At 37.5% G+C, this 18,597-nt stretch overlaps 1 long non-coding RNA gene across 1 annotated transcript in view; it reads left to right on the top strand.

The window, feature by feature from the left end:
- The window catches only part of LOC112651624 (uncharacterized), a 30,091-nt gene extending 12,358 nt beyond the window's left edge, over nucleotides 1-17,733 (top strand). Inside the window, exons 4-9 of the long non-coding RNA XR_004815180.2 lie at nucleotides 3,229-3,307; nucleotides 4,226-4,375; nucleotides 9,316-9,715; nucleotides 12,017-12,220; nucleotides 12,980-13,063; nucleotides 15,808-17,733. This is a non-coding gene — a long non-coding RNA (uncharacterized LOC112651624). The remainder of the gene's footprint in view (nucleotides 1-3,228; nucleotides 3,308-4,225; nucleotides 4,376-9,315; nucleotides 9,716-12,016; nucleotides 12,221-12,979; nucleotides 13,064-15,807) is intronic.
- Nucleotides 17,734-18,597: the final 864 nt, after the last annotated feature.

Below are 18,597 nucleotides of genomic sequence, written 5' to 3'. Positions count from 1 at the left end.
TAGAGCCTCATTCCTAAAAAGCCTGTTGTGTTTTGGTTGGGGGATGGAAGGAGATTGAAAAAATATGCCTATTTTAACTTCTGGGATAATCTATTATTCTGTGTTTCCCCTGGTCTAATTTAACCCAGGTGTGGGACCTAGGAATGGGATATATTACATATATCCATCCCTGGTCGTTACTAAAAGAAGGCATCCAGGGATGAGCCGTGGATTTCCCACAACCCCAGAATACAGTAGTGGAACACAGGAGCCCCCCTGGGTTCTCCAATTTCTATGAAATTGCCATGTGACCGAGGAAAACTCATGTACAACTATGTGGTTCTTTATCTGAAAAATGGGAATAATTATACCTTGCTGTTCCCTAGGGATATTACTAGGCACTTTTAAAACATGAAACACTTTTATCTTCTTGTAGGGAAGCAGGAGGTGTTTTGAATAATAATGACAATGGAAATAAAAATAAAAATAAACGCACAGAACCAAACATTTTCTCTAAGAAAACACGTTCTTAAATGCATTAGCTGTCCAAAAAGAGACAAATAGAGTTGCTTTCATTTTTTTCATTTTCTTTATTCTCATAAAGCTCATTAGCCAGCAATTATGCAACAAATGCACACGGAAATATAGCTGTAGTATTTGAATTTTGTCTGACTGCTGAAATGTCTCAATATACTAATGAAGAAAAGATGAAAATTCACACGAACTTAGAAACAGTCAGTTTGAATCCCTAAGTGCACAAGTCAGTTCAGTGCATTATGCTGAGATGCTTCTTAAACAGAGAAATAAGATGCTAACACCTAATATATTTTAAAAATGAAAAATGATATAAGAATTTAAATAACCATCACCTGTGACTAGTTTCATTTTCTTCTCATGGGAAGACTGTATTTCTCTAGATAAATGTTACCTTTTTTATCTTAATGGTATAACATCATCAACATTAACACCTTGATAACTGCTTATTGAAAACAGATATAGTGGAAAGAAATATAAACATTTTTGAAAAACCTCTGCTTATTCTCAGTTCCATGAACTACTAACTTTTTAAAAAAGTATTTTATTTATTTACTCATGAGAGAGAGAGAGAAGCAGGTGCCAAGCAGGGAGCCTAAGGTGGGACTCCATCCTGAGTCTCCAGGATCACACCTTGGGCTGAAGGTGGCGCTAAACTGCTAAGCCACCTGGGCTGCCCCAACTATTAACTATTAAACTAGGGTAAGTTCCTTAACTTCTCTGGGAAATTAGGGTGATAGTTCTTCCTCAAATAGATGGTCTGAGCATCACAGATAATTTATGTAAGTATTTGGCACAGCACTTGGCACATTGTAACTGTTCAGCAAATGTCATTGTTCTAATTCTCCCTTTTTGCTTAACTAGTAGGAAAATGGGAAAAATTCTCTCATGTAAGGGACCTGGATGTTCCAAATCAATGCTTCCTTATGAGGAGGTTCCTATTTTAGGCCAGCTCACTGGTCCTCGGGTTCTTGAATTATAAGCAAGATGGTGTATATGAGAGTTTGAATATAAGTACAAATGCCATTTATACTTAAAAGTGTTTTGGTGTTTAATGCTTTCAGAGAATTGCAGGGTACTTGTACTGTAAAATCTAAAGTGCCTGGCTTCTCTTGATAAGAGTTATAAGTACAACTTTCAGTCCTGTGAGAGAGTTTTTAGCCCTCCAACACCCTGGTAAAGCAAGATACATACTTCAGTCTCTGCTAGAGCACTAAGTGGAACTTGTGGGTAGAACTGCTCGCTTTGCCGCAACTGGTCCAGGTGCCCCAGTGCCTCAGTGGACCTGTGTTTCAGGGGAATGATGCCTTCTCTTCCTGTACAAACCACTCTGCTTGGAGTGGTAACAACATGACCCTCATCCTCGCCTGAGCTCAGGGCCCTCTCCTTCTTCCTACCAGGTCTGGAACTGGCAGAAATTGTCATAAGGTTTAATTTTTTTTATATTATTGTCATTTGGAGAATATTGTATTCCATGTGAAGGCCCACTCAGAGGAAGAGTCTGTTCTTAGTTTCAAAACTAGAACTACACAATGTGTCTCTAATCCGCTTGAAACATCAGCAAAGCGAATTTACTTGTTCCTGCAAACAGAAGCAAAAGCTTCAAACAAGGTCTGTCCCGGAAACAGCCTTTGCCCCACCCACCCCAGCATGTACTCAGCCCTTCAGGAGAACTAGTTCTCCTGGAAGCCTGGTTTGCTCCTTCAACTGGGGAAGTGGCACTTTTTCTCCTCTGGGATTTTATACAGAGGAGCCTGGACCAAATGTTTCCTATGGCCTTTTCAGACCAGAGTGTTACGTAGCAGTGGTACCAGTTGTTTTAATTTCTACCTGTTAAAGTTGTGGAAGGACTTGAGCTATCATCTCACTGGTCACTATTCCATCATCCTTCTTTCCCTAAACTCAGTCTTATTGATCAGTGCATCACCAAATCCATCACTTACTATTTTGCTCACCTCCAGTTGGCTTGAGCACTGTCAGGTAAATAGATTCAAGTACAGAACTGCAGGTACCGCTGAGCATATAAGAAAACATGCCCTTTCCCTGAGACATAGGGTTGGAACTGATCACCCACTCCATAACCCCTACACGTGGGTAGTCATCACTTGCACAGTGTATGCAGGAGACCTGCCAAAGAATAGTAGAAACATACATGTGGGTCAGTCTCTATTATCAACATTACTCCCATCAATTCCGATCTGTCAACACCACTTGGAACTGTTCTTATACATTAAAACTATTGAATGTTAACGAGGAGGGTTAAAATTTTCAATGCATTTGATAATCTCTGTTGCTAATCCTGCATGCTTCTGAACTGACCTCAATATTAAGTCATAGCTAGAATTCATTTCACTTACTCAGAAAACATATTGTGGACCGAGCTGAACACTGGGCAAGATATTCTACATGCATCACCCTGCTTAATATTACTAGAGATTATTTTGTAGGTACTATTGTCATTTCCACTTAATAATGAGGAAGTCAGAAAAAAAAAATAATGAGGAAGTCAGGATGCAGAAAGGTTAAGGGACTTGCCCATCTTTGTACAGCTAGTGAGTGGCAGATGAGGAATTTGAACACAAAAACCTATGGTTTTTCTAGGATACCAAATTGCTCTGCTAGAAATTTTATTTTGAGGAGCTAGATGTAAAAGCCCCTTTTAGTGAATTACAGAGCCCCTGTTACTTAGGCCATGTTTTTTGTTTGTTTGTTTAGGGTGATAAGGGAATTTTGGAAAGAAGGAAAGTACCCACTTCAGCAGGGCAGGAAATGCATAAAGCACAACCAGATCACAGTGAGTACCTTAGATGAGCCAGTTCCCAGAATACATGGGCGGGGGGCTTTCCTTTATGGGTGGCTGACATGTTTATAGTAAGAAGCTGGGGAGAAGCAGCAAGAGGATCAGAGAGAAAGGAGAGCAGAAAAATCAACAACCACTATTTGGTAGAAGGTGGAAGGATGGTGGAGGTCAAGCTGTCATTTTTTCCTGGTTGGTTTTAAGACATTTTTATTTTTGCAATTTTATTATGGCATGTCTAGATATGCATCTGTTTTCTTTAAAAAAAAAAAAACACTAGCAAAAAACCACTAGCTTTAGATTCACTGTGATTCATAAACCTATCATTTGATGTTTTCAATGGCCTGCATACATTTTTTTTCAAGCCATTACTTTTTCAAATATTGTCCCGGCCCCATTTCCTCCCTTCCTCCAAGTCCAGCTGCTCTCCAGCTCTTGACAATTGGTTATCCTATCATTTTGTCTCTCTCTGCTGCATCCTGGAAAATTTCTTCTCATCTACCTCTCATTAATTCTCTTTTCAACTGCATCTAATCAGCGGCCAATCCCACCCCCTGGATTTTAAATGTCAGGTGTAGCTTCTATTTTATTTAATTTTTAAAAACCTGCACTAGCACTAAATTTTCTTCTCCTTTTTAGACTTTCTCAAGCTTGTCTTTTTTTAAAAAAAATAAATATAACAAGCCTACTTGTTTTGTAATCTGTATTTGATAATTTTATGAAGTCATGGGGACTCAGTCTCTACAGCTATCATTTTTGCAGGCTTCTACTCTCAGCTGCTTGTTGTTTGGGGGCATTTGTTTATCTGGGGCTGTGGGCTGGTTGTTGGCTTTTAAAATTATTTTGGGGGTGTTTCTTAGGATCTAAAATGAGGAAACATTCCTCCAGAGAGTTTTCATTTCCCTTTCTCTGAAGCTTGGATTATTGATCGTATGAAACCACTTTAAATACAAGATTTGAGGAGTTTTGGAGTCAGGACGAGACTGGGTTGAATGGGTTGTCTTCCCGTTCATACCCATCCTGAATCTGCTCATCCAGGACAATGGTCATCCCAACTCCAGGAGGGTAAGCAAAGAAGAATGGCTTACACTGATTTGCCCTCACCTAGATTCATGTGCAAATAATGTTTATCGGACTGCCCACCTTGGGCTGGCTTTGAGTTTCCACTTGCTTGACCCAGAGGTATTGACAAAGGGGCTACAAATCATTCAGTGATGGCTAGAAAAGATTTTTCTCCATCCTACTCAATAGGTTCATTATCAAAAAGGCAATAAGAAGAATAAACATAGAAAGTATTTTCCATGTTTGAAACTCACTGCAGTGGTATTCACTGCATTTTATGGATAAGGCCATTGAAGCACAGAGAAGTTAAGCTAAGCTCCTGAGATCATCCATTGTTGTTGAACAGTAAAGCCACAGTGGAAAATGCAGGCTGTCAATTGGGCTCACATTCTTAACCATGACAAGACTAGGATATTTGTGGGCCCTCTTCAAACAGGGGTATGAAAATTGCTCTATTATACGGAATGTCTCCATATACCACTCTATTATCTGGTCCTGATTTTTTTTTTTTTAGTTTTATTTTTAAAACTCACCTTGACAAATCCTGTATTTCTAACTTTCTTCTCTTTACAGTGCTGTGGTTGCCTGAACTGGTGTCTGCCTAGTTTCTTCTAATTATACTTATACCCCACTCATATTGGCACATCCGAATTTTCTTATTCTTTAAGTACCAGTATAAATATCACCTCCCTAAGCCTTTCAGCATGTGAAGCACCAGACACTTGGATCATGTCCTCCGTAATGCCAATTTGTTATTTTCCAGTAAAGACACTGATGTTCTGATAAGTTAAACAATTTATTAATGCCAGACTGATATCTGGCCTAGGAAGGATTTGATTCCTAATCTGCTTCCAAAGCCTGTGTTCCTAACCCTTATCCTGTATTTATCTCCTATCTCTAGATATAAGTGCATTTTGTATATACTTCAAGAAGCTCTTTTCACTTTTTATCTTATAGGAGTATTATTTTAGGACATGCCTCCCACTATATAATAAACACCTTGGGAAATAGGATTACTTCTCATATAATAAGACTAGCATGATGTTTATACATAGTTAAGTGCACAATCTGTCTTCTGATGGTTGCATAGACTGCTGAATACAAGGAGGATGATTTTATCAAGGACTAAAATTTGGCTTATTATGAGATTCTTTATCAGCGTTTAACATTTTCTTTGCTTAAGTGCTTTCTGTACTTCATGACTCTTGGTGAGATGTTCCATACTAGCCTAATGTCAATTGATTTCTGAATGGACTTTCAGTGGTGTTTTAATTATTGATTGTGAGATAAGTCACAATCAGCAAATAATCATCTAGAAATTGCAAAGACATTGCCATTGGTTATTGGGCACTTGCAAAGAGCCGATGAACCTTACAAGAACATTGTTGGTGTTTAATGAATGATGGAAAAACCATTTAAGGTCATCCTTTCAGTTTCCAATTAGTTGTATACTTTAAATCTTTAAAAAAATGTTTAGTAACTGGCCAAATCACTTGGTTTTATGATGGGGGGAGTGCTGTGAGAAGACTCATAGCTAACCAGCCAATAAAGAATGTAAGTCAGAACGTAGACTGGGAGAATTGCAGAATGATCATTATGATCTGTTGCTACACTTGTTATATTATATACATCATTATGTTAATCCTGCTGGTAGTTCTCATCATAAACAGGTCAAACTAATTACCCAGCAGGGAGACATACAGCACTGGCTTCTAAACTTATTTATAAAACCTTATGAGGTATCCTTTAAAACAGGAACTTGGTCTGTAATTAACACAAGAGAGATGTGCCTATTAAATTGGAAATACAGCCATTTGGAGAGACATTTAGATGAACACACTGCTTCTTATCTTGGATGCAAAAGTAACTACCACCTCTAATTTTTAAATCATCCTGTGAGACTCTGGAGGATTAAAGTATTTGCATGCCCTCTAGGAATGCACTGCAGAGTAATAGGGCCCTGGTGATGTGCCCTAACAACTGAGCTGCACGGCTTATTCATTTTTCTGCAGATTGTGAGACTCAGAGGTTTCTTCTCCATTATGGGATTTAGTTTCCTCATCGATGAAAAGAATTTGAACCTGATAATCTCTCAGAATCATTCCAGCTCTAGAATTTGTGATAAAAATTTTCATGACACACTTTCATCAACAGGCTATTCTTTTGTTGCTCTTCTTATGATAAACTCTTATAATAAACTTCAGACTCCTTTTGTGACTAAGCCTTGAGGCAGAGCTGAAAACATGGAGGGAATAATGTATACATGCAAACTGTACTCTGACAAGGCAAACGGCTAAGGACTGTGATGGAATTAGGAGTGATATGCTTGGGGGTACAAATGATGGCAGTGATGATGTAAATGATGATAAAGATAATTAACATTTGCTGAATGTTTGCTTACTATGTTCTAGGCCCTGCTGTCAATATTTTGGAGATATTATCTTAATTAATTTCCCAGAAAATCTTAGCAGTATCCCAGCACTATGACCATCCATAATGCAGATGAGGGAACTAAAATACAGAGTAGAAATAAAACATTATTTTTTTGGGGGAGAGAGAGTATGCATGAGAGCAGGTGGGAAGGGCAGAGGAAGAGAGAGAATCTCAAGCAGACTCCACACTGAGAAGGGATCCTGGAAAACCATTTGCCTTATTTCCAGGAGAACAGATCCTAATTCCACTCCTCTTGCTGAAGAATAAAAGACAATGTAAAGAGAGAGGTGCATCTAGACACATGCCTTTGGAAGTAAAATGATTCCAATCTTAGCAAAACTTGTCCAATAAATAAACCTAGAATTTGGCCAATTTAGTATGTATTTTTTCCTGACGATTGGGCATAGGATGGAAGAATGGGGGAGGTAGAAAAAAGGATCTCCTTTTCTTCTAGAGGCTTGCAGATCCCAACTCACTGTGAAAATCCAGAAAGCCTTCCTGGTAGAGACCAAATTTAAAGTGAGCCCAGGATTTGCGCAGGTTGAGATAAGAGATGGGTATTCCAGATAGGAAAGGCACAGGTAAAGACTAAAGGAACTGGAGGGCAAACGAGAAGAATCAAGTGTACATATAGAGTAGCACTACAAGATAAAGCAGGAAGGAAAACAGAACAGAGCCTCATTAGAGAGGATGAGGATGACTACGTAAGATTTATCTCTACAAGTCCAATTAGAATTGTGTGAAAAAGAGAGAGCCTGAGATTTGAAGAGCAAAAGTGTTGTCAAAACTTCCCTATTTCATTCTGTTTGACCAGCTACTATAGTATAGCGGTTATAGTCAACCTGACTGCTTAGAGGCAGCCCTTTGGCTGATTCTAAATGTTGTGCTCTGGTTTCTTGCTACTCCTCCTTTCTCTCAGCTCTTCGTCATCGTGAAAGGACATTCCCAAGAGGTCAAGGAGAGTTTGCTTCCCTCTCTTGCCTTCCCTGATCATAAACTGCTTTATTAAAAAGCTATTCCTTGAGTGCTTGCCTCTTTTCCTTAGGCCTGAATAAGCAATTGTTGCCCAGGGTGGTTCAGAAAGCAGTCCCCAAAGCACCAAACATTTATCATCTCCTTCCTTAGCAAGTAAGAGCCAGGAAAAAACCCAAAGACCTGTTATTCCCCACTCTAATGAGCATCCAGAACAGCCCAGTGTTTCCACAGGAGGGAGCAATTAAACAGAATGAGTGGCAAGAAGACATTTCAAAAGTCAGATGGAAGACTTGGAGGGTCTCCATTATCAGTCAGTAGACAGCAATTAGGGAGAGGCTGGAATTCCAAACTAAGGCAAAGCAATTGTTAGGCAGGCAAGGCACAGGAACAAGGAACAGGTGCTATTTTCTCTGATTGACTATTCCTTCCTACAGCCTCCAAATGATCTTTAAAATGGGTGAAATAGGGGCGAAAGGCACATCTTTTGGTCTCTTCAACCCAAGACAGTTAGAGAGGTCAACAAACTATGACATTATAGCCAGTTGTCATAGAAGGAATTCCAGAGCCAGAGCCACGTCTCCTGGGCTAGAATTCAGAATCTACCATTTAGTGGAGATTTCAAGAGTCTCAAGTTGGCAACTTCCGGACCAAAATTAGCCCAAAAGCATACACTACTTAAATCACATAAAATTTTCAAAAAACAGTTTGCCTTAGAGGCCAGCATTTAAATCTTAGGAAATTTCACATACTAATCTGGTTTTCTTTCTTTTTTTTTCTTTAATTTTTTTTTTAAATTTATTTGTGATAGTCACAGAGAGAGAGAGAGGGAATGAGGCAGAGACACAGGCAGAGGGAGAAGCAGGCTCCATGCACCGGGAGCCCAACGTGGGATTCGATCCCAGGTCTCCAGGATCGTGCCCTGGGCCAAAGGCAGGCGCCAAACTGCTGCGCCACCATACTCTGGTTTCTCTTCAGATCGTATAAATCTTTCGCCTTTTACTAATCTAGTTTTCTAGCTTCTCCTGGGAGTGATTGTGTGGAACTGAGCATGGTCTCCCATGTCCTCTTTTCCCCCTTGCATGTTCCTCATCACTCCTGTTGTTCTTCAACAGTATGTCAAGGTCATTTACATTTATTGTGCTTGCACTGGGCTTTTTTCCTTCATAGTTCAGAAGCATTCTTTATCTTCTTACTTTTAATATCATATGGAGAAATGAAAGACCAAAAGAAAGAGCTTCATTTTTTATACCTGACTCATTTATATGCTTTGCTAATGCCCTGTGGGCATTAGAGGTTATATCCCCATGTAGTAATTGCTTGCATTATTAACACTCTGTATGTGTCAGGGGTCTTTTAGTTAACACCCTGGACAAAGTACCTAGCTACTATATAGTACTATTATTATCTTCACTTTATAAAGAAACCATGGTGCTATGACTGTAACCAAGGTCACAGGTATTGTCAACTAGGGCTCAAACCCAGGTATTCTGGCTCCAGAATCTAGCTAGAATCTCCTGTATATGCTTCTATTACAGGAACCCAACTGGAGAACCAAGAAACAAACACAATGAACACTGGACATATATCCCCGCCATATGAAAAGAGCGCGGCTCCTCCTCACCATGGGACCATTAGACACCCAACATTATTTACAAGTCTATGAGGAACAAGGTGCCCTTAGGTTTATATGATAGAAGAAAAATACAGGTAATAAGGTGCATTTTTCCTAAGTTATACCTGTCCTGTTATTAATGCTGTATTATTTATTTATATTTTATTATTCTCACTTTCCCAATTTTTATATAATGAACTTTTAGTATCAGAAAAAAATGTTACATTCCTGAAAATATTGTTGTTTCTGTATTTCAGAAGATTAATTCCTCCATGCCTCTCCATCATGAGTGAGCTAGAGAGTGACTAGCAAATGGTATAAAGGTACCTACCTGCAATCTTCTGCAAAAGTTGTTTAGATCCCATGATATTATTATTTTTTTTCCTTTTGGAGACAAATGTTTTGAAAGGATGAACCACAAGTAAGACTTAGATTAGTAATATAGAAGGCTAAAACCCAGAATTATGGTAATGACTACCTGAAAAATTCATTTATCTCTGGGTATGTAATTACCCTGGCTTCTTTCTCCAGCACAAATAATTGGGACCAACCAGTATGTCTATAAGTGAATAAAGAAAAACACTTTTCTCAGGGCACCTGGAAGTTCATTCGAGTGTCTGACTCTTAATATCAGCTCAGGCCCTAATCTCAGGGTAGTGGGATCAAGCCTGTGACTGGCTCCATGTTTAGCATGGAGTCTGCTTAGGACTCTCTCTACCTCTCCTTCTGCCCCTTCCCCTCCTCATGCATTCTCACTTTCTATGAATAAAATATTAAAAAGAAAAAAAAAACTTTCTCTAGATATATGGGAGCTAGTACCTATTTATTTCCAGCTCTGCTTCCTGGGAAATGACTTCTCTACTCATTCTGGTACAAGGTCCCATCTCAGAAGTTTCTCAAGTAACCCAGAAATGGCCATGCTGTTCTTTCCATACTATACCATTTGCTCCATCCTCCCCCAAATTTTGCCCCATGATAATATACTTTATGTTGAAAGTTTGATTCCTTATTGCCAAGCCTTACATCTATTAAATATATAATAAATATATGTGTGAAGGAGAAAAAGAGGAAAAGGTTGGTTGTGCTTTGTGACATGAGAAAACTTTCCCCACATGTCTTTGCTTTTAATGAGGGTGATCATTTTAGGGTGGGTAGTTTCAGGATGGCAACTAGAAAAGAGGCCAGAAGGTCCTGGATTTTAATATAAAAATATCAGACAATGTTTAATTATTGAAAGTGTTTGGAATTGATTTTTCCTAATGCAGATAAAATCATGCTACCTTACAGGAGGTTATAAAAGAAATAGAAACCAGAATGGTCAAATGGAAGATGTGGACATACCTGATCCTGAATTGGGGCAAATTAAGTAATATCATTTTGGAAAATTATGAAGAAAAGGAGGAAAAAAGAAATGAGTTAGAGGGAATTTAAATACACTTATACTGGTAAAAGTGTATAGGAAAATAAAAACAGAAGGAAGAAAACCATACACCCACCTTTGGAGACCAACAATATTTGACTTAAAACTTCTTCCATGAAGCCTTCCCAGACCACACATTTAGATTATACCTGTCTTCTGCACTTTCACAGAAATTTTTTAACTGCTATAGTACCTCTATTATATGCACTTTTCTCTCTACCATTAGCTTGTAAGCTCTATGATTCTGTTGTAAAATTTATATCTTCAAAAGTGACATATGCCACAAACTGAGAGATTAAAAAAGATTGAAGATCTAAGCTACTGCTTCTGAGAACTGCTGGGTTGAAGGAAACAGCAAAATTATCTAGTCCAGATGTCCAAGCAAATCTTAAATGCTCACCTGGCAGGGTCATGTAGGAGGGCAACCATGCACAGGAAGAGGGCTGCTTTGGAGGATGCTGATCTTCTAACTGTGCATCATCTCACAGCTATGTCTTGCTCTGCTAGCAGGACCCTTGTCTGCAGAAGGCTATTGACTATCACTCCAACCTTGTCATGCATTCTTTTCCCCCTCACATATTAAACTCTAGAAACCTGGCCTTTGTTCTGCTTCTCTTACACTCCAGGGTTATTTCTACCACAGCACATTTCAATGTGCAGTTCCCTTTGCCTGGAGATCATATTCCCAGATCTTTGCACATTAGTTCTATTTCTAATTCATATTTCAACTTCAGGGTTACTTTCTCTCTGAGGACACACCTTACCATCCTACAAAATTAGCTCTCCTTCCAAGGTTTCCTGCTTTACCTCACTGTTCTTATCTTTATAGCATTCATCACTACCGGGAATTACCTTTTTTAATCTGTTCACTCATTACTCTTTTTTTTTTTCCTGCTTTTCCACTGAATGTAAGCTTCAGGAGAGCTTGTTCTATTCCTGGCTAGTGTTCAAACTAGTGCCTGGAACACAAGGCACTCAATAAAGTTTTATCAACAATGAGTGGAAGAGGGAAATGTGTTTATTGAACATCTACCACGTGGCTGGCACTGTATTAAGTACTTTCAAATATATTTTATTATTTTATTTTATTTATTTTATTTTATTTTATTTTATTTTATTTTATTTTATTTTATTTTATTTTATTTTATTTTATTTTATTTTATTTTATTTTATTTATTTTATTATTTTATTTTATTTGCCATAGGTTTTGAAGAAGGCATTACTAATCCCCAGTTTGCAAGTAGAAAAAAAACCTGGAGAGATGGAGTAACTTGTCCAGGGTACACAGCAAGTGGGAAGAAAAATACAAAAAATGCAGCAGATCTACCAAGTCAATACAGCTCCAAAGTCCATGTTTATTTCATTTCATCAGACAGTTTTAATGTACATCAACCTCTTTTTCAACAAAGTGAGCAGCGTATTCTGTGACTCCCGAGTCTGACCTTTTGAAAGTATCTTGCTGACAGTTGGAATCAATACTTTTGCGTGTCAAGCTCTAATTTTTGCCACCAATCTGACATATTATTCCCATGTACCTCTGCCTCCTTTGATCCAAGCCAAAGACTGTCATATTCCATTTGAGAGAGAACAGAATTCAAAATGAAGGTTGTTACCATTAATTCCCTACTGCAGTCAGGAGTCTGCCATCTAGATTTGGAAGACTCATGCCTTCAATTGGAATTTTTAAAAATGCAAAAAACAGCTTCCCTTCTTTGGGCAGTTTGACATTTCTAAAGTCGTCTTTTTCATGATCATGTCAGTCAGATGCTATTCTTCTGTTGTATTCTGTTATAGTGCTTCACGTGGCCTACACAGTCCAGCATGATCTGGTTGTTGTCCACATCTCCACCTCAACTCCTGCCACTTCCCCTCTCACATATTTCAGCAGTGCATTCCTATTTTATTTTCGGTTAGTGCTCCATGATCTCTAATACCTTCATGTCAAAATATCCTCCAACTATAACTTCATCTGATTTAATTGCTCTTTAAGATGTTTTTTCCTAAATGTGGCTCTCTCTGTCAAGTATTCCCTGATCATCCACATTCTGCTGGCTGACTTTGGTATCTCTTGATCTATGATTAGTGTACCTTCTCCGTAATACAGTATAATATCTCCATAATAACTACACTGTATTTTAATGAATACTTGTATTTTTCTCTCTACTAGATTACTGGCAATCTGAGGCAGTGTCTTATGAAAGAAGTAGCAGCAGAAAGACGTGATATTTATGCAGTTCATATGAAGTGCGAGGTATTGTATCAGACACTTTACATATATTATCTCTTCTAATGCAGGCAATAATTAGTGTTAGTGTATACTGAACATATTATTTGTTCATTTGAGCATATTGTTTTGGACACTTAACATTGATTTCTCACAAAAGTATGTTATATATATCATTATTCCAATTCCATGGGTGAAAAACTAAAGGTCAGAGATGATAAATGGCTTACTCAAGGCCCAGAACTTTAGCAAATAGCAGAGCAACAATTCAAATCCAAAGGGAATACTCATTCTTTATTAGGCCACATACCTATGGAAATGCTGTTTATGTCAATATCTGTTGAACCAGTGAATTTATTTATATTTACTAAGCCTGATATTTGAGGTCATCTATAAGCTAGTGTTATCACCTACTCAATTCAAATATCCAAAGACTCTTCCAGCAATCCAAAATAATCTTTTTATACTCCCCAGCTCATCCTGTTCATCCCTTCACACTTGGCACACCCAACTTGAAGGATGGCACTTTTCTTCCCTGACTATACAAATAGGCCCCCAAATCCCAGGTTTATCTTAGAACTTAAGTTAGAGAAGTCTAGACAACTTCTAACTTCAAGATCACTATCTGTATGGTAAATCTTGGTACATCTTTAGCATGCAATCAAGCAATAGATTGTATAGGAAGAAATCGGTGCTTACAGTTCAGCTTTAGAGCCCAACTGCCTTAGTTCAAGTACCAGGTCTACCTTTCACTGGCTACATGAGTTTGGGTCAGTGCTTGTTTCAATTTCCTTATCTGTGAATTGAGGATAACAAGAATACATAACCTCACAGACTTGCTTTAAGAATTAAGTCAGAAAATTCACTTCTGTCATTAGCATAGCTTCCGCTTCATTTTAAGGACTCAATACTTTATATTATCATCTAATTAGACAAGAGATTATCAATACTAAAAGGAACTAAGTCCTTGATTTAGAAACAGGGAAACAGACCAGGAACAGTATAGCTATTGATTCAAAGTCATACTGTTTAACTAAGAATCACATACAAGTAAGTCTTCATGACTTCCAACTGCAAACAATTATTTATTAGCTGTTTATACCCAACAAGTATGTGAAGCTTCAAGGTATGAACACTTAATCTTCTTTTATATTCTTCACTGTTCCTAACCAAGTGTCATTAAAAATTCTCTAAGTAATGGACTGAAGAGTTTCTGGAAGAGCGTAATTTTTAGTTAAGCCTTAACATGCAACGGTATATTTTCCTGCCATTGCGTCAGCTTCTTTTGAGATGGAGACTAGAGCTACATAGTAGCAGCAGTATATTCAGAAAGGAGGAGAAAGGAGGAGGAAATGAGGAAAGAGAGGCCCATTATGAATAATCCTAGAAATAGAATCACCAGACTTGCAAATTCCAAGCATCTGGGGAAGGAATCAGACTTGTTATAGGAAATGGCTATTTACTGAGGGATGGAGGGACTTTGTTTCCCTAATCCAGAGCCTTCTACGCCTTATGTTTCTAGGTTTCAAAGAAAATGCAAATTGGGAAGAGAATAAAATCATTTATTTTTGTCAAAATATCTCATCTAATCCAAGACAAACTTTTCCCAGACTTACAGACCATGGTGAACAGTTTCCTCTCTAAAGTCCAATGACACAGGATCTGAAGAATCCCTCAGAATTGTATAATCCAAATTTGTAGCTCTTATTTTATGGTACTGCCATAACCAAAGTTAGGAAGAAGTGAAGTTTACCATCCTATACCTGTGCATCATTTCTACTTTTCTCCCACTATTTGTCATCCCTACAAGGGCTCTCATGTCATATGCCACCCTGTGGCCCAAAGCTTCACCAGAAGACTGTATTCTACCCTAGTCAGTTTGCCAGAGCCCAACATTCATTATTTTCCCTCAAAATTCTGATTCTCTTAATGTGAGAATGATAACCATACTGTGAGATTCTTGACAGTAGGGCCTTGTCTTATGCATATGTTTCTCCTAAAATAGCAAGAAGAATGCATATAGTAGAAAATCAATACATATTAGGTAGGTATGTAGATGGACAGAAAAATGAACAAATTCACTAAATGTGAGAAAGGAAGAATCTATACAAACTAATTTATGTTATAGTCAATAGAGTAGCTCTTTCATTTGTCCTTTCATTTTAGTAGGATTTTTTTCTCCCTACATGCAATTCTGCTAGAGAAGATGATAGCGCAAGTATCTTTTTTCCTCATTTCTTTTAGAAATACTCTTTAAACAGCCACATATTTCACATATTTGGTAAGGATCGGATGTATGATGTGCAAGTATCTGACTGTTGTCTTCTAACACGTAAATTGGGAATGGGTATTAGGACCCAGTCTAATTTTGATGAGCTTGTGTTATCCCCCTGCCATTCCCAATGGATACATTAACACAGAAAATAAATAATAATAATATAATTCCAAATGTTAAGGACTGAGGAGAAAAGCCTAGTCAGGTAAGAAAGAGAACTTGAGTTCAAAATATCTGATGCAGAACAGGCTTTTACCAGAGTCAATAGAGTAAGCATTATAGGAGAAATTAGAATTGAAAACTTTTTGGGAAAAAAAAAAAGAGATATATTAGTATTAAAAGGATTGCAATGGGAGGATGCAGACTGATACAAAGGAACTTTGTATCCTAAATGTGAAGACTTGAATTTGAATTCTGTTTCAATGAATAATTAATTGTTCTAGAGCCATGGGGCATTCATTTCATCACTCTAAATCTTTTACGTCCTCTACAAAAGGAGGAAGCCAACTGCAAAGTGCTGGAATTGTTCATTTTAATGAGAAGGAAGCATCATTCCCACTAAAGAAACATGATTACTAGAGATGATAATCAGAACCCAGTGTGAATAGTCATTCTTTCTTCTGCCACCACAGAGGGGAGAACCAGGGGACCAGGTAAACTCCTTCCTTGCAGCTCAGACCAGGCCTGCTTTCATCAATTCTCTGCTGCCCTTGGGATTTTTCAATACCCCGAGTTTTGAGGAGACCAGTGATTCACCCTTTTTCTACAGCCAGCCGACAGATCACACAGTGACCGTGGCTTTGAGGTGACATGAGCAGTTGTTCAAAGTCGAGCTGTTTCAATTTATCTCTTCCTTTTCAATTTAAGCTTCTTTCCAAAGGAGCTATAAACTATTCTAGTTGAAGCTATTTCCTTTCATCACGGCTCCCTCAGATGAAAGACAAGGCAAACATCATCCAGTAGGACAATGGTATTTGGGTGCTTTCCTTGCTTTCTTGTTGCCAAAGAATGATCAAATTCTGATCTGAAGACCATTTGACAAGACACTTCAGGTTGGCCTCTTATGGTCTTAATATTTATGTCGTAAAAATCTCTGGAACAGCATTATTCAATAGAAATATAATGTTAAGTCACAAATGTGAACCTCATATTAAATTTTCTAGAATCCACATGACAAGAGTAAGAAAAGATGGGTGAAATTAATTAGCATATTACATTTAATACAATATATACACAATATTATCAATCAAAATGCAATCAATATGAAATTATTTGTGAGATTTTTTTCCCTAAGTCTACAAAATCAATGTGTATTTCATACAGCATATCTCAATTCAGACTAGCTATTATTCAAATGTTCAGTAGATGCATGTAGCTAGTGGTTGCTGTTTTGGATGGTGCAGTTCTAGGCCTTGGCTGCCTTTGCTTGTTCAATATGTATTTTTACCAATAGAGTATAAAGAGGCTTTTTCCAGGAGTAATAAAACATTGACACAGAATGGGCTATCAAAAAATGCTGTGTTGAAGATGAAAACACATGTTAATAATTTGTTTTAAAACACCATGATTTCTTAAATTATTTAGGAGGAGAGGTTGGGAAGTAATGCTGGAAAGGGATTGTCCTACAAAGGAATGAAGAGAAGAGTCCATGATAGAGATGATGATTCTAAATGTAAATAATAATTTCTTAAGTATATATGATCTAATAGGATAGGTAGATGTTTCCAGAGATCTTTATATGTCAATATGTAATCCCCAAATAAGAGAAAACAATTAGTATATTTTATAGAAATATAAGGGACAAATTCTATCTCTTGAAAGTTGAAACACTATAAAGATTGCTAATGTTCATGGTTAGAATGAAGGGGAAAGGAGCCTACACTCTCCATATGATACTGGAGGTAAAACTGATATAATATTTATGACAAAAACTTGTCAAATATCCTTAAAACTTCTTTCAACACCATCATTTTAATTCCATTTAGTGGGGAAATTACTAGACAAGGAAATAAAAATGAACATAAAGGATGCCTGAGATTACTGAAAACTTGGGAACATTTAAGTAGCCACTAAGAAAGTGATAATTAAATATATTGTAGATATGCACATATACACTGAATAGAATATTATGCAGCCATTAAAATGTCAATGTAATTTTATATTTATTGAAATATATATGTTTATTATTAAATGGAAAAGTCAGGTTTTGGAACAATATGTAAAAGACATCATTTAAAATACACACAAGTGGGGATACTTAAATTCTGTTTTGTACTTTTGGGGAAATAACCTTATTTTAATGAGCATACAATCTTTAATCAAAACAAACAATAAATCTCTGTATTTTGAAAAAAGCACTATATCCTGGGAACTTTCTGAATAACAAAAAGAAAAAAAAATAAAGATAAAAGAGGATAGGCTGTAGTGGTTAGGAAAGCCTTCTTTAATGAGAAGAGCAATGACATAAGAGAATATAAGGAGAATATTTTTCATCAAAAGTACATTTTTCTATAACCCATTTATCTCTAAAGTGATTTAGCTGCAAGTCCTTGATCTTCCTTAACTTGAAATGTAGGAGAAAAAAGCCACATCAAAGCCACAGCCCAAAATGGGCTGTAAAATGAGTTCCTATTGGGCAAGTTTAAAGATTACAACCTTCACCTGGCCACGCACTCAAGTTTACCTGGGGGAAGAATAAAAGTGTTGAACTGGGAAATAAAATAATAGCAGAGCAATTAAAACATAAAAGCAGCTCAGAGAAAGGTCAACTGAGGATGTGTCACACAAAGGACAAAACACTGGTTAAGTTCTTTCGATGGGGAGAAACAGAACACCAGTCGTCTCTTGGCTCTCTGAGAAGGACCCAGTCTTACTGTACTTTCTCTGTAGCATGAATTGTGCCCCATCTCTCCTTTTTTACCCCTTCTCACTTTATATGATCTGCTCCCTTGTGAACTCCCTCAATAGTCTCACACCAGCTTGAATCTCTCCCACTCACTCCCTTCTAGGTGCTGTCCTTCCTTAATTCCAAGCCATCAAAGGCTCCCCAGGCTTTCTGGATAGCCCAGAGGCTACAAACGTGTGGCCAACAAGTCACACCCTTAAATGTTTGGGGTTGTCCTTGTTGTTATTTTGTTTCATATAATGGTTAAAAAATGATTTAGTTGGCCACTCTTAAAATGTACACTATTTCACATCAAGCCACAGACCTTCTGCTCCTGATTAATTACACACTGAGCAACACTGAGCTCACATCCATGGGATACAAAATATCCTAGAACCAAAT

Source organism: Canis lupus, chromosome 4 (assembly GCF_003254725.2).
Source record: "Canis lupus dingo isolate Sandy chromosome 4, ASM325472v2, whole genome shotgun sequence".
Taxonomy (NCBI): domain Eukaryota; kingdom Metazoa; phylum Chordata; class Mammalia; order Carnivora; family Canidae; genus Canis; species Canis lupus.
The sequence above is the reverse complement of the archived record's forward strand: the minus strand, read 5'-3'. Positions and strand labels throughout refer to the sequence as shown.